Genomic DNA, 16915 nt, shown 5'->3' with positions numbered 1-16915 from the left:
CTAGAACATCAAATGGTTATACTACTATGATTTAAATCCAGAAAAAGTTAATAAAAAAAGTCACCAGAAAACTGACAATAAAGGTCTATATACTTAGTGATAAATTTAAAACCATCTTTCTAAGACTGGGGACCTATTAATAATATATGCTAATCCATAATTTGCACATTTATTAAAAATAAATACTTAAACACTTATGGAGGCTGTCCATCCTAATTGCTTTCTATTTTTAAAGTAATGTTTAAAATTATGTCCAATATAGTAGATAGTTAAGCAATTTATAAAACTTGGATTTTATTCTAATTTTAAGAGAACTCCTAAATTAAAAGTGACATATTTTCAGCTGGGATGTCTTCAGGTCAATATTCTTATCTAAATTGTAGAAAATCCTATTTTAAGGCAACAAAAAGAAATCAACCATAATAATGGCTCATGCTTAAATAATACTCATATGAATTGACATGAATATATGATAAATGTTCATTTTCTCAAGACAATTGTTAACATATGGTCCCTTAATTTTTTATTTAGCAAAATAAGTTAGAAAATACCATTACACTAAGAAAAGGGATCATAGCATAGTGTTTAATAATTTAATTAAATATCGCTCATCATTTTTAGTCTTTCACTTACACAATATAAACCTCTACACACTTCACCATAATCAACTTTAGAAAACAGTTTAAAAAAATCTCTCCAGTATTCTAAAACTTTAGGGCTGATGCTTAAAAATATCTTCTAGGTTCCATAAAAATTATTTTTTGGTTCTTTTTATTAAACATAGCCACCAGGAAAGAGGCTTTATATTAGCTACAAATAACCACAAAAAAAGGTGAATAAAATTGCTTGTGGCTCAATATAGATGTTATATTGTATCCTTGAAGATTTGAAAATTTGCATATGTTAAATAGAACAAAGCTGGAAATGTGTCTCCTTATAGAACTGGTTTACATTCTAGGGTTATAGAATTCTTTCACGAAGTCTGTTTCAAATGCCCTAATTTTGTGTGGCACATAAGACTCTAAAAGTAAAAGTAGTTTGGGGAAGTTTCCAGATCACTAGCTGTAAGGAAAATAAAGCCTCTGCTTGGGGCATAGTCATGTCCTTTTAATCAATACAGTAATGTAGGTATTAGAAGGGGTTAACGGTGATCACATTCTCAGCTACAAATTTGGGACCAATTCAGAGATAGGCACAAGAGTCAGACAGAAAGAGGCTAAAGTATTAGCTTTAGCCCTGGCCAGTTTGGTTCAGTTGGTTGGATGTCATCCCATTCACCAAAGGGCTGCTGGTTCAATTCCTAGTCAGGGCTCATGCCCAGGTTGTGGGCTCCATCCCTGGTGGGGAGGCAGCTGATTGATGTTCCACTTACACATCGATGTTTCTCTCCCTCTCCCTTCCTCTTTCTCTCAAAATTGATTTAAAAATTAGCTTTAGAGAAGATTAAACTGGATGAGAAGATATGGCACAGATGTGTGGCCACACCAAAAGAAAACATAAATCGAATGCAAATGCCTATGATGGTATTTTCAGAAATGTATCTTCCCGATGAGTTCAGCTATTTTAACCTGGTGTTTTGCCTCAAATGAATCCAGTTAGATTGTACACGAATAGTTCTCCTTCCTATAGAATGCATCTTTACATAAACAGTTTTTCCTTTTTCTCTCAGAACGTATGATCACTCGTATCACTTTTTACTTATTTTTTTTTTTTTACTTTTCCTTTCCACCCTTTTCCCCTCTTAAGAAAAATAATTATTCCCTTGGGACTATAAAGTAAAACGCAGACAGGAAAGAAACATTCGATGAAGCCTAAACAAACATGGAAATTGGAAACCAGAGTGGCCTCTATTCAAGAAAAGAAAGAGCACCCATCCCTAGTGAGGGTGTCAGGACAGAAGTGGCTTTGTGGGGGATTTTGGAACAGATGGCAGGGAAGACTATGTGCTCACCTGACAGTAGTGGCTCCTCATTTCTGAAGCGCGATCCACTCTGATCTGTTATGGAGCGGGTATCACCCTACTGTGACTATTCCTTGAGTCCCCTAGTTCTAATATTTTTTTTTCTTTTAAGTATGATCTTCCAAATGCTACATAAACTGTTTCGAAAATACTGAACGGAAACAAAATACGATAACAGAAATTGTAGGTGATTTAAATTTATTGTGTAGGAAATTATTTTAAATATTTAAATAAAAATGTAAATAACATTCATTGCCTTAAAAACTATAAAAAGGCATATTAAATACAATTCAAGCATGCAATTGTATCTTCCCTATTGTCTGAGGAGAGCTCAGGGTATTGTGCTATTGTCTGAACCCTGTCTTGCTATTGTAATAATATGAAGAATTAAAATAGGTTTCCATCCTCAATTATTTATAGAGGAGTTTTCTAACATTTCCAAATCTGCTTCTGTGTTTTGTTTGTAATTTTTATTGGAAAAATATGTTAAAATTGGCATTGCCTCAACTTTTGACAACTCAGTGGTGTTTTTAGCATTTACTTTATTTTTATTGTTGATACTATTATAGACATCCCCAATTCCTCCCTTTTGCCCGCCTCCACCCAGCCCTGTTCCCCCTTCCCTCTGACCATCGCCACACTGTTGTCTGTGTCTATCAGTTATGCATATATGTTCTTTGGCTAATCCCTTTATCTTTTATCCAGTCTCCCTCCCCCCTCTCCCATCTGACAGCTGTCAGTCTGTTCCATGTATCCATGCCTGTTTCTGTTTTGTTCATCAGTTTATTTTGTTCATTATATTCCACATAAAAGTGAGATCATATGCTATTTGTCTTTCTCTGACTGGCTTATTTCACTTAGCATAATACTCTCCAAATCTATCCTTGCTGTCCCAAAAGGTGATTTCCTTATGGCCGCATAATATTCCATAGTGTAAATGTACCACAGCTTTTTTATCCACTCATCTACTAATGGACACTTGGGCTGTTTCTGATTGTAAGTGATACTGCTATGAACATGGGGTTACATATATTTTTTCAAGTTGGTATTTTGCATATATATTCCCAGAAGTGAGATCACTGGATTAAAAGGTAGTTCCAGTTTTAATTTTTTAAGGAAAATTCATACTGTTTTCCACAGGGGCTGCAGCAGTCTGCATTCCCACCAACAGTCGACTAGCATTTCCTTTTCTCCACTTTCTCACCAGCACTAGTTTGTTGATTTATTGGTGGTAGCCATTCTGGATCACATTAATCTGGAGCCCTCTGAAGTCAATGGATTTCAAGATTAAGAAGTTAATTGATTGAAGAGAAGAGCTTAATTTTATATGTATTTTAAAAATAAAGCTGTTTTATTGAAATCTTAAATAATTTGTTACTTAGCTAAACTTTATGAACTGAAACAAAACACGAGTAAGTGTTTTTGTGTTGCACAGTGCAAGTACTGTAGGCGCTTATTTAAATGATGGTCTAACATGCGATCATTGTTGAATCACTTGCTTAAAGAATGTACAATGCCAGGGTAGTAAATATAAGTTCCGTTCAAGGGGGCAAGCAGAGTAATCAGGGCAAAATTAACTCGGAGTAAATTTCATTAGAAAGGTCCAACAGGGAGATATGTCAGGGCACAGGTAAGATGTACACATTTATTCAAATAATTAATGTGGTTACCTACATTATAAGTATTCTCATAATAATCTTAGGGTACATGTCATTTAGACTCAGAAGAAAAAATAGAATTCCTAAAGTGACTTTTTTATTTTCTGGGGGAAAATTTTTATAATTTTAGAGTTTTCAGAAGGAGAAAATCATAACAAGAGCCTCTCAGGATTTGGGCCCAGAACGGTGTCCTTGTGTCCTATTCATGCCTTTATGCCCCTGCACTTGTGGGGACCCTCATTCACAGTCTCATGTTCAGAGAAGATACATCTGTCTTAGATATCTAGAGTGAGAATAAAAACTCTGGGAGTTTCCTGGGATGTGGGACTTTTAGTGCTAAAATCTGGGCAGTCTGAGCAAATGAGAGCAGTTGGTTTTTCTACTCCATTTGCAGCAGGAGATTAGCCATTTTGTCATTCACGCAGAATGGACAGATAAACACTTTAGCCACTGTGCAGCCCTGAAGCAGCCCTAGTGTCCAGATGGGAGACAGATATTTTTTCTTTAACTCTCAGCCAGTCCCTCAGTACCAGAGGGAGGTAGGTCTGAAATCTTCAGACAACTTCTTGACACATCTCTTTGATCAAGAGGTAATTAGATCTTTCTCCACTCACAGGGAAAGGGAAAAAGAAGTCACCTTGGTCACATCTCAATAATGATTTGCACTGGAGCTCAGATCAAAGACAGATACGTTGCGAGAACATAGCCGCCGTGTTAGAACCAGGTGGGTGATTCTCAGAAGCACAAGTTTATTTCCGGCATTTCTCCTTGGTCAAGTTTAGAAGACAAAGCTGTTGGGTTATGACAGGCATAGGTAATGTAATCCACCAGTTTGGGCAACAGAGCCAATTTGTCTTTTGGACATCTTTCTGTGGCGGGATTTGTAAACCAGATATTTTTGGAATTAGTTTTACATTTGTGAATCTTTGGAGCATTGTATTTAGTTCTGTTTCAGAAAGGTAGCCTGTGTATTCTCTATGTCAAAGCTCTTTCTCCAGCAGAAATATTGAGCCAGTTGTCATGGACTTTCTGATTAATTATAACTTGGTATGTTATAGCATCTCCGTCTATGCTGACATTGCAGTTCATTTATTGAATGTTGGATTAGCCTGCACTCCTTCACATCTGTCAACTTCTGCTTGTTTCCCTTTAGCTCGCGATTTTCCTGGGTAAACTTCTGTTGTAGGATTATATGTTGACGGATGGAGCTCCTTAAGGTCTCTACTTGGAGCTGAGGGTTTTTCCTTGACTATCCATTGGAATTTGGGCCAGTTTCAGTGAAGAGGGGGTCATAGATCACTGTCTTTATTTGTTTTTCCTATTTTCAGCTAATTTTTCAGTTTGGATAGGAATAGTGTCTGTATTATCTTCAACTTTTGTTAATGTGTTTTCCAGAGAGAAGGGAGAAAGGAAGGGAAGAAGAATAGAAGAGAAGGGAGAGAGGGAAGGGGAGAAGAGTAAGGAAGGGGGAGGAGAAGAGGGTGAGGGAGAGAAGAAAAAGGAGGAAGAAGGAAGGCAGTGAATGAAGGTAGAAAAGTAAAACAGGAAAAAGAGAAGGAAGGGAGGAAGGAAAACAGTGTTATTATCAATCTAGTTCCTTCTTCAAAGAATGTGAAAGCCCCAAATGAAAGTTTGCTGGACTTTATAATTTTGGTGAAGAAATGGATATATCCAGGATGCTCTTTGGACTTCATGGACCGACTATCTATTAATGAATTCCCATAGCATCTATTTTATGGCCTGGGTAGCTTAAAATTTACATTTTATCATATTTCTCAAGTATGACCAGGTTGCTAGTGAACTCAATTAACATACTAATTAAATAACATGTTGGCTGTTGAGCCATCTAGTTATGAAAATTACAAAACAAGGTAATTTGAAAAACAGTTTTACAATCTAATTAAAATAGATCAAGTGCCACTGTACCTCAGGTACTGTGCTAATTATAGTTGAGGAAAGAGCAATTTGAGTAAGATGTTTCAATAGGAGATATAAATGTTAAATACAACTAATTAACTATTAGGTAATATTATTCTGGAAAGGTCTTTAGGAAGATGAGTGTATATAAATTATATATTCTAATTAGCATCTTGCCTAAAAATGTAATGCTTTCTTTTTCCTAGAAAGTTTAATTTAATTTGGTCTATAATTACATGCTTTTAATTATTAATTTTCTTACTATTGGCAAATTTTACTAAACTTGCGTGTATTATTCATGATTATTATTAAGGTTCATGATCTTTAAGAATAAAAATTTGAAAAATAAAATGAAATTATTTTATATGATAAATAGAACAGATTATTTTTTCCTCTCTGCTGTAATTCACATTTTTACAGGTTTTATAACTTCTTGTTTTTCAAGTATGTAAAGCATCCTAAATATAAAAATACAGCTATTATTTCCTATCAATTTCACAATTTTAATGAGTTGAAAATAAAACTGTATTAACTTATATTTTAGCTCTTACTACAAAAAAAATATTTAGAAGCCTACAAGAAGTTATAAAACCTGTAAAAATGTGAATTACAGCAGAGAGGAAAAAATAATCTGTTCTATTTATCATATAAAATTATTTCATTTTCATAAATCTGTATGCTTTTTTCTTCTTTGTCTTCTATCAGATACAACTTCACAGTAACGCTGTAAATCTAAAACTTGATGAAACCTAACATCTAGTTAATTATTATGTTGCACAGTTAACGAGGACAGTCACTTAACTTCTTTGGCCCTTTTTTCTTTAAAATGAAAGATAAAACCCCTCCAGTGTATGGAATCCGTGGATGAAATGTGATTTGGAATAAAATGGTTTCTCTGTTTACTTAATTTGACACTACTCAGCCTTAGAATAAGACTGTCAACTTCTGCTTATTATAAAAGGCTCTATGGAATGAAGAATCTCTCTTCTTAGAGTGCAATTCCTGTGTGTACCTAGAGCCCTGCTTACTGAGCACAGGGACTTGTCATGAGAAGCACATGATGTAGATTTCTATTTACCCTGGTCTGAGATATTTGCAAAAGGAATGATTAAGTCATCTCTTGTGGGAGATTTCTACCTTAAACATCTTTCTCTTCCTAATCAAAGATTGAAGAATCTGTGAAACTGAAATTAATGACAGTTACTAATGTGATTTGTCCAAATCCTTGGCTTCTGATGGTTGTGCTTTTGTTTTCCTGTCACTGGTTAAACTTTGAGACCTATTCCTTCTGGGTGCAAATCAGATGTGATTAATGTGCTTGGTGAGAGTCATTTAGTAAATATATAAATCAAGTCACGTTGTTAAAAAATAGATATCCATCATTTACAGGGATCAAGCTGTGGTTTCCTTTGCAATCGACCTGTGGAAATGATACGGCCCAATTGTTTCAGAGTTCCCCTCCAAACTGTTAAGGGAGCAGAGTTGACTCTTCCTTGGCACAGTGGAGTTTAGAGAAATTAGGAGGGTTGGCAGTGGTTGCTATGCGGCAGTTTGGATCCTGAACTGGAGGATGACCAACAGGTGTGAACTAGTCTGCTTCTGGCATTGAATAGTTCATAACTTGAAAAGGGCAACCTTATTTTGGTGAGACTACTGAGAACTACGAAGGAGAAAAACCATATGAAATTCTTAATAAAATTCAACAATCTTAACAACATAGGACTAGTAGTCACTTTGAATATGCTAATAAAATGTATGTTTCAAATGAAACATCAGCATCCTTCTTTTCAGGTGGAATGGACGGTGTGCGAGCCACATTATCATCACTGTCAGGGCTATTCAGGAGTATTTGTTCATGCAATTAGACAGATGCACAAAATAAATGACAGGAATGCAAATCTTCAGCTTTTGCCTATGTTATCATTGCATATCTGGGAAACATGAGAACATGTTTTCTAAACTGAAAAAATATTAAAAATTATTATAATTGAGTAAATTATTTAGAAAACAAAATATAAGAACATCCTTCATACAAATAGTAACTAGATAGAAAATATAATGGAGTAAATGATTGTCAGAATAAAAACATAATTTTCTTACAAATAAATTTAACAGTAATTATGCATTTTTAATATAACGGTGACTGTAAAACTCTAAGGAAGGGAATACAAAAGACTCAAATGAAAGCCAAGACAAAGAAATACTGCCTTGTTCCTTGACAAGAATATTTAGTAGTATAAAGTTAGTAAGACTCTCTTAATATATGCTCACTTAATCTTTATAATGAAGTACAAATAAAAATGAAAGGAATTATTTATTTATAAATAATAGCAAAATTTATTTGAAAATAAATTTACATATAAAAATGCATAGGACAATTTCTAAGAGGGTTATAAATAAAGGTACACTAGTCCCTACCTGCTGTTAACATTCTATATAATAAAAGCCTAAGCGACTATTATGGTGGAATGAGCAGAATGACTGGTCTCTATGATGTGCACTGACCACTAGGGGTCAGGCACTCAATGCAGGAGGAGCGCCACTCAGCCAGAAGCCGGGCTTACCGCTGGTAGTGCAGCGGTGGTGATGGAAGTCTCTCCTGCCTCTGCAGCAGCACTAAGGAGCAGTGAGCCAAGAGGTAAGGAGCAGCGAGCAGGTGGGCAGTAAGGAGCGAGGGGTCCCGGACTGCGAGAGGGATGTCCCTGCCTGGAGGGAGCAGGCCTAGGCTGGCAGGCGGACATCCCTGAGGGGTCCTGGATTGCAAGAGGGCGCAGGCCCGGATGAAGGAACCCCCCACCATATGAACAATTGTAAACCAACATTTGCCTCAGCCTGTATTTTCCTATATAATAAAAGGGTAATATGCAAATTGACCCTGACAGCAGAACAACTGGTCACTATGACGTGCACGGACCACCAGGGGGCAGATGCTCAAAGCAGGAGCTGCCCCCTGGTGGTCAGTGTGCTCCCACTGGGGGCGTGACACTCAGCCAGAAGCCAGGCTCACAGCTGGGGAGCACAGTGGCGGTGGTGGGACCCTCTCCCACCTCCACAGCAGCACTAAGGATGTCTGACTACTGGACATCCCCTGAGGGCTCCCGGACTGTGAGAGGGCTCAGGCCAGACTGAGGGATCTCCCCCGCGCCCCCCCCCAAGTGCACAAATCTCATGCACTGGGCCTCTAGTATTTAAATGAGCTGCAGAGTGCTTAAATGACAAATTGACTTTGAAACAATTCTGTATGACAGCAACTGGGATGGTTACTCATCATTCCACTCTTTTGGGGTGACTCTGCTAACAGGGGGCAGGTTCCATTCTATTCCAGTCTGGGTGGTTGTAAATATCCATGCAGTGACACAGAAAGTGGTTCCACTCTCTAGTACAGCATCATCCTATTTGTCATGAAAATCTGGGGACTGTTTTCTGTGGTTCTGTCTTGCCCTGATTTGCTGAACGCTTCTCTTGAGACTGAATATATTTCTAGTCAAGGGAGACAACATGAAAATGTAATGAAATTGCAGTTGATTGTAGCTGCTGGTCTATTTCCTTGAGAGACCTGGTAGGAACTCTGAAGCTCAGATGCTCGTCTCCAAAAGTTCAAGATTCAGATTCAGTTCTGGAGGCCTGAAGTCCAAGATCAGGGTGGTAGCCTCGTTGGGTGAGGGATGTCTTCCGGATTGCAGACTTCTGATTGTACCCACACATGCTGGAAGGAGTTACTATCCTTATTGCAGCAGAATAAGCTGGTTCCAGGTCTGCCAAAATAGTAACATGCAAGAAGAAGCAACAACTACCACCTAGGAGAACCTGCAAGATATGTCGCTGCTACCACATACATGAAAGCACAGCATGGTCCCAATATGGTTAGTCATAGAAAGGTATTGGTAGGAAAGATGCCAAAAAGCAAAAGAACTGGTTATGTAGCATAATAGGGATACAAATGAGTTAATCATCTCCACAGTACCTTATTATCCTTTTCCCCAAAAAAATTTATTTAAAAATTTCCAATGTTCTGTCCAAGTAGAGCTGTATCTTGCACTGTGTCCATTGGTGAGAAGGGAAGGTCTAGTTGTCTCATCAGGGTTCTGTCCTTTAGATTAGGTGAGAAAGGGAAGAGCTACTACCCAGACTTCTCTTATTCCTTTATATAGATACTTTCTTCCTTTTACCAAGTCTAAATGTTTCCCTTGCTCCTTCTGTCCCTTTCACTCCTTTTTATCCAATTAGGGCTTTTCTCTCATCATCATCAAATTTTCATGTATTTTTTAAGGAATCATAATAATTTGTCTCTTGTCTTGAGGACCAACTATTTACTTTAAAATATATCAAATTTATCTACAGGATGTATCTCTAAACCGGTGTCCTTAGTATTAGTTCTATAACATCTAGGCAAAAAATGTACAGGCATAATTCTTGGTGTTTAAAATTAATTGAAAAGCACAGTATTTTTATGTCACTCAGTTTTACATCATTTGTCAATTAATCAGATTATGTGAACTGGAGCAAAGCCATGTTCCCTGTGCTAAAGAAGAGCTGTGAGAAGCAGTGAGCCATGGGCATTCTGTCTATAGAGGATGAGCGATATGCTTTCAGTAGGATTTCTCCATCTTCTGCAATCACCCCCATTTCTTAAATTCTAAGTTTTAGGTTTGCTCTACTCAGTATCTTAGAGCCTTCCTCCCTCCTCTTTCAGCTAATGTATGCTCTTCTTGATTCATTTTATTTCACAGCATCGTGTCTATTTGCTCATGGATTTCTTAAGGATCTCCACTTTCTGTGGCTAGGTTTTGTACTTATTATTATTATTTCTATCAAACTTGGGTCAACTTCGAGGGAGAAGTTTCATTTGCCAATTTATTTATCTATTTTTCAGTTCATCCCTAGTTGGCAGCTCATCATTCATTCCTGGGTTTCAACAGCCTCTATCTTCAACTCTTGTTACTACGGTTTTTATCTGTGAGACCTTCATTTTCAGTTTTCTCACACCAGTGGTCTGCTAGTTGGCTGAGCTTATTTCATCTCCATCAATTTTCTTTCTCATTAGATAAGTCCTCAGATTCAGAATCAGTAGCAAGCCCCGTCATCAGTAAAGTGCAATTGCTCAGACTTTAATGTCATTCATTTGGTATGTGAGAAGTTGGATGTCAGAAACTTCTGATTTAATTAGGTTTGCTCACTGAGCTCAGTATGTTGCTCAGTCCAACTGTCCACTTCCTGTTCTATGTCCTTAAGTCTGACATGTTCTTCTCAAGCATAAGGAGTTTGTACTTGATTTTCTCTTCATTTTGTTTGGCTTCATTAGGGGGAACTTCCTGCCTTTGAAAATTTTACCAACATTCTTACAAAAGTAGATGAGCAGAAATAATAAATATCATAATACAATATAACACAATATAATACTGGTTTTGTTATTATCTTGTTAGAATACATTTAAAAGATCTTTAAAATATTCTAGCTTAAAAACACACACCATTTATGTCATTATAAATAATGTTTTCAATTCCCATCTGTAATTTATATGAAATGTATTAGGTATTACCATATCACCATATATGGTTTTTACTTTAGATTCCCAACATTGTTTATTATTTGAAGTGTAAATGAGATTGTTAAAAAAATGGCTTGGGGTTAATCTGTTATTTTTTAAAACATATTTTCATTGATTTCAGAGAGGAATGGAGAGGGAGAAAGAGAAACATCAATGATGAGAGAGTTATTGATTGGCTGCCTCCTATACACCTCACAATGGGGATCCAGTTGCAACCTGGGCATGTGCCCTCCTGGTTCATAGATCGAAGCTCAACCCCTGAACCACACAGGCTGGGCTGTTATTTCTTTATATTTTAGGCCACTGATTCTCAAACTTTAGTGTTTATCAGAATCACCTGGAGGGCTTATTCCACCACAGACTGCCCCTCCCCCCAATTTCTAATCCAGTAGGTCTGGTGTGAGGCCGAAGAATTTGCATTTTTAACAGCCTCCCAGGTGACACTGATGCTGCAGAATTAAGAATCATACTGATCTCTTCTAATGTAAGGATTTTGCAAAACTTTGTATTCTTGTTTCTCTTAATTTTAAATTTTTATCAATGTTCTCCATTTCTCAAGTTATATAGTCTAAAATTTTATATAGAGAGCTATATATAAAAGCTCATTGCAACACACTCACGCACAGATTCCTGACCTTCCTCACATATCCCAGTTCCTTTTTCCAGAAGCAAACAGTTTCAGCTCTGAGGACTCATTACCAAAATCAGATCAGGCTGATGTTGCTTAGCCAGGGCAGCCAATCGGAAGAACTTCACTACTGAAGGTTCTAAGATGGTGGGTCTTCTCTGTAGCTGTCGCTCCGAGCCTTCAGGAGTTTCTTTGTCTGTAAGTGTACTATGGTCAAACCTTCCTCAGTACTCCTCAGTCCCTGGGTATCTTTCTATATTTCTGGGAGGAAGAAAACTCGATGTCTCTGATCTCACAAAATTAAAATGGCCAGCTTCTTCACACGTGTCATTATCCTCTGTAGGCATTTTCATTCGAATGCCTACTTTTGTATGTATCCTCTGTTGGACTCTTTTAATTGCACAGTGGGAAATTATTCTCACTTTCTTATGCTACTGGTTCGATTTCCTGACATCCTTTCGGTTTGTTTTATAGTCTTAAATGGGTCTCATACAGCATTCTTCTACAGGCTCAGCTGTGGCCAATGAGAATTATGGGAATTGAGGAAAAAATGTGTCAGGGTTTAAACAACATCTAAAGACTTACACAGAGCTCCTTAATTCTCAGGTTTTGATTCCCAGCCACTCTGGCATCTAGCATTTTCTCCATTAACTCTACAATATGTGGCTTGTAAGAGAAAAAGATCTTGTCTGGGCTCACCTACTGGATCAGTATCAAGTGTGATTCTAAGGCGTGCACGCAGATGTTTTCCCCCTGGAGAACACTTGGATATCAGAGGTATTCTTTATACTGGTCTATAAGCTTGTTTTCATCCAGGAAGCCTTGAGGCAACAGCTTAACTCTTCCATTTCTTCTGGAGTCTAAACTGCCTGGTATACTTTAGTGTCCTTAGAATGTGTTGATGCTTCAACTCCATAAATTCCTCTGTGTTCTCATGGTCCTCTCCAAAGAATTATTTTAATCCAGGTTTTCCTGAAAGAGAAAGCTCTTTTGAATGTGTCCACTCTCACAGTAATGTAAATTTCTTTACCTCAGTATTAGTATGATACTTTTTAAAAGCTACTTTTAATTATTTTTATATAATTATTTAAAACGTTCTGTTTTTATAAAAAAAAAAACCCTCAGTGAGTCTTCTTATTTTTCTATTATATGCTGATTGGTTCTGTTTGCAACTTTCCAAGCTTTTTTTTAATTGACGATTATAACAGAAGGCATGTATTTTACAGGCTATGTACCCCAATGTAATTATGAGAATAAAAGTCAGGTTATTAGCAAAAGTTGAACAAAGGCCCTGGCTGGTTTGCCTCAGTGGATAGTGTCCCGGATTTTATTCCAGTCAAGGGCACATGCCCGGGTTTGTGGGCTTGATCCTCAGTGTAGGACATGCAGGAGGCAGCCAACCAAATGGTTCTCTCTCATCATTGATGTTTCTATCTCTTGCTCCCTCTCCCTTCCTCTCTGAAATCAATAAAATTATATATTTTTTAAAAAGTTGAACAAAGAAAGCATAATTAGCAATATATGTTGGCATCTGGGTGCTTACTAATAAATCACACTACTTTCTCTACCACCAAAGTTCAGAATTAATTAAAAACTAAGACACAAGTGTCCAGCAAATTCCTATCAATGTATCAGCTTATTAAAGATAAATGTAATAGGAATTAGCCCTGGCTGGTGAGGTCCAGTTGGTTGGAGCATCATCCAGTGCACCGAAAGGTTATAGGTTTGCTTCCTGGTCAGGACACATACCTAGGTTGTGGGTTCAGTCCCAGGACAGGCAGGTGTGGGAGGCAACTGATGGATGTTTCTCCCTCACATCAATGTTTCTCTCTCTCTTTTTTTCTTCCCCTCTCTCCAAAATTAACAAGTCTGTCCTCAGGTTAGAATAAAAAAAAGTTTAATAGGAATTATGGCTAGGATCTGGGACAAAATGGATTTTTCTAGTCTTTTGTTCTAAATTTAAATTACTCTCCATAGCCAGAGTTGGATGGCTGCAGCTCCATTCCCCACGTGCCACTATAAACTTGCAGCTTGATGTAGAAAATATGTGTTTCTTGGGAAAAAAAAAGCCTTTACAAAAGAGGAAAAGGCCGCAGAAGGGGGAAAGTAGAGTATGCTTATTTTCTTCTCCTGAGTTCACCTGTCAAGATAAGCTGATGGGACTCCACCTGAACAGGAAAATTACTTCTATCATCTCTAAATTTTCTGAGACACACAGCTGTCCAATAGGCAGTAGTTATGGAAAATGGGTATCATAGAGGTTAGACATAAATTCTAAAATAGACCATTTCTTAAGAGAATATATATATATATATATATATGTTTCCCACAGCTTCAATACAGTAATGTAGATGGGGACAATGCTCTGTGAAATACACATATATGATTAATAATTAAAAAAAATGGTGCCCAGGTTTGCTTTTTAAAAGCAAAGGTGCTAAAGTGAAAAGAAAAATGAAAACAGCTGCCCAAAGGAACAGAATTTGTTAACAGCACTTTAAAAAACCCACAAAGAAGATGGGGTCCTTATCTGAGTTCTTTAGAATTAGCTGGGATATGGTAAAGCCAAAGAGGTCAGACATGTAGACGGATTAAGAGGGCCTGCAACCCATGTATTCAACTAATAACAGTTGAACTCAGGACTAATTGCATGGTTTTGAGGTTTCATCCATAATCATTATCTATAAGGCAATGAAATACTCGCAAGGGAACTACTGAGTTGACAATCTGAAATAGCTCAGGTTTATGTATTTTGCTGGCATATAATCACACAGAATAAAGATATCCATAAGGCAGGCTCATTTTGAGGGCATTGTAGCCTTCAAGTTGGACAGATGGAGCACAGAGATCTGCCAAGAGAGAGAAGTTGACAAGCTTGGGAATATTGCCATTACCTATGAGGACAAATTTCAAAGGAGGCATTTTTTGTGTGTGTCTATTTCCAATAATTCCAATGAGCATACATCTATATTTTAGGGCCCTGTGCGTATTCAGGCAATATGTTCATTCACATCTTGTCTAGGTTTAATGAAGGAAGCTGAGTGCAATGATTGCTTATTTTAAATTATATATTAATGTAATTTGAATTAAAATTAATGAAATTTCACCGGGATGTGGGTGGATACTATGCCATGCTTGCGGGGCCTGAATAGCCCCTCCCTCCACTTGACCTGTCTGGGCAGCTTGCACAAAGGCCAAGTGTGAAAAAAGAATTTTCAAGCTGGTGTTAAACACAGTCGTTATCAAAAATTAAATTATGTAATCTAACAACTAAATGAACTATATTATAAACAAAGGTAAAAAATTAATGAAACTTCAAACATTTGCCATCAATTCAATTATTTTAAATCATTCATTTGTTAACATTTATTGGAAACTAATAGGTACTATACTTCATAAAAGTTATAGTAGATATAAAACTGAACATGGGATTGTCTCTTCAACACTTTGGGGAAACAGGCTTACAAACAAATAATTAGAATATGTATCTGTATAAAGGGTGATAACTAATACTGGGCATTTGAAACACAAAAATGCATTAGCTGCACAAAGGAAGTAATCAACTCAAGAGAACTTAGGGAAGGTTTCATAGAAAAATAGAGAAAACAACTTTTTATAATACACTTCAACATGCAAATACAACCTCTAATGTGTCATGTAGGATAATTTTCAGATGATAAATTTTTGATAATGTTACTAAGCGTAACTCATTGAATGGACAAAGATTGTTACTTAAAGACACTTTATTTCAGAGAAAAAAAATAGCTGAGGAGTAAAGATTTTGTTTTTATGTTTTCATTGATGTTTTTAACGATGGAAGAAGATGGCATAATGTGAAGGAAACTCACAAGAACTTGCTCCATGACATTAATGGCATGAATGTGCAAGGTCACCTCAAGGTCAAATGGGAGGATTAAGCCGATAAATTCTGTTTTCATTCTGTCCTCTATGTTTAATATTCAATTATTACACGATTATCTTATGCCAAAAATGTGAGGCATTGGCAGATAAATTTTCTATGTTGTGGAAACTGAAAAGATACATGACAAGAAGGTATAAAATTCAGGTTTCTTTGTTCTAATTTATAGGCCAAGTTGCACAAATGATTGTTATTCACTAGATGGCAGAATACTAAAAGAATACTCTGGCATAGTACAGCTGGTTTCATAAATATGCTGGGTAATTTGACTTAAGGGCCTTCATGTTGCTGCAAATGTCAATGATTTATTGTTAAGTGACATTAAATATAACTGAATATCCTGAAATAGCCTCTGCCACACATGAAGGTAGTTCCTATAAATAAGTAATAGGATTTCATATTTGTAAGAGTCTTTTTTTATCATCAGTTTCCTCTGGGAGGTCCCCAATCTTTGCCTTCTTCTGTGTTTCTTAGGATGGCTATTTCAGTATAATCTTCCTGGCTTTCTAACACATAAACCTAGGAGATATTCTTGAATTCTTCCTCTGCCTCGACCCTCTTTACTGCAATATTAAATATCACAAACAAAGGTCTGTTGATCTACTTCAACAGCTGGCCTTTCTGATATGGCCTCCCCTCTCAATAATCCCTCCGAATACATGCAAGGCCCTGCTCTAAATAAGCCATCCTCATTTCTTACACCGTCTATTATTGGTGTCTCCTGCTTGTCCTTTCTTTCCTGACTCTCGGAGTGACCAAGTGAACCTTCATTCAACCTCAGCAGGGTTTTTCCTAACATATAGTTCATCACAGCAGGGTATTTAAAAAATATTGTAGGCATTACTTTTTACTTATTGGATGAGCAAACATTTAATACAAAATTTGACAAAAACTCACCATTGTCAGGAATGTGGGGCAACAAGTACTCTTCTACATCTGTATTTATGACAGGAAATGGTGCAATAGTTTTAATATAAAAAATAAATATTTCCTTTGAACAATTCCTCTGCTATTAATTTAGTTGCAGCATTATTTGTAAGAACCAAACCTGTAATGAACCTTAATAGTAATCAATATAGAAATGGTTATGTGTAGTTTGGAATGTTTATATGATAAATTACTATGCAGTTATTACAATTTTTTAAAAAATCTTTATTGTTGAGAGTATTACATATGTCTCCCTTTTCCCCCAAATGACCTCTTCTAGCCTGCCCTGCCCCTGTCCTCTCCCCAGGCCTTCACCACCCTCTTTTCTGTGTCCATGGATTATACATAAATGCACACA

The 16915-nt window shown here is 36.8% G+C and overlaps 1 pseudogene; it reads right to left on the bottom strand.

The window, feature by feature from the left end:
- Window positions 1-8795: 8795 nt before the first annotated feature.
- Window positions 8796-9035, bottom strand: LOC102768021 (annotated as a pseudogene).
- Window positions 9036-16915: the final 7880 nt, after the last annotated feature.

Source organism: Myotis davidii, unplaced genomic scaffold (genome assembly GCF_000327345.1).
Source record: "Myotis davidii unplaced genomic scaffold, ASM32734v1 scaffold313, whole genome shotgun sequence".
Lineage (NCBI taxonomy): Eukaryota > Metazoa > Chordata > Mammalia > Chiroptera > Vespertilionidae > Myotis > Myotis davidii.
Note: the sequence above shows the minus strand (reverse complement) of the source record. Positions and strands in the feature narration are given on the sequence as shown.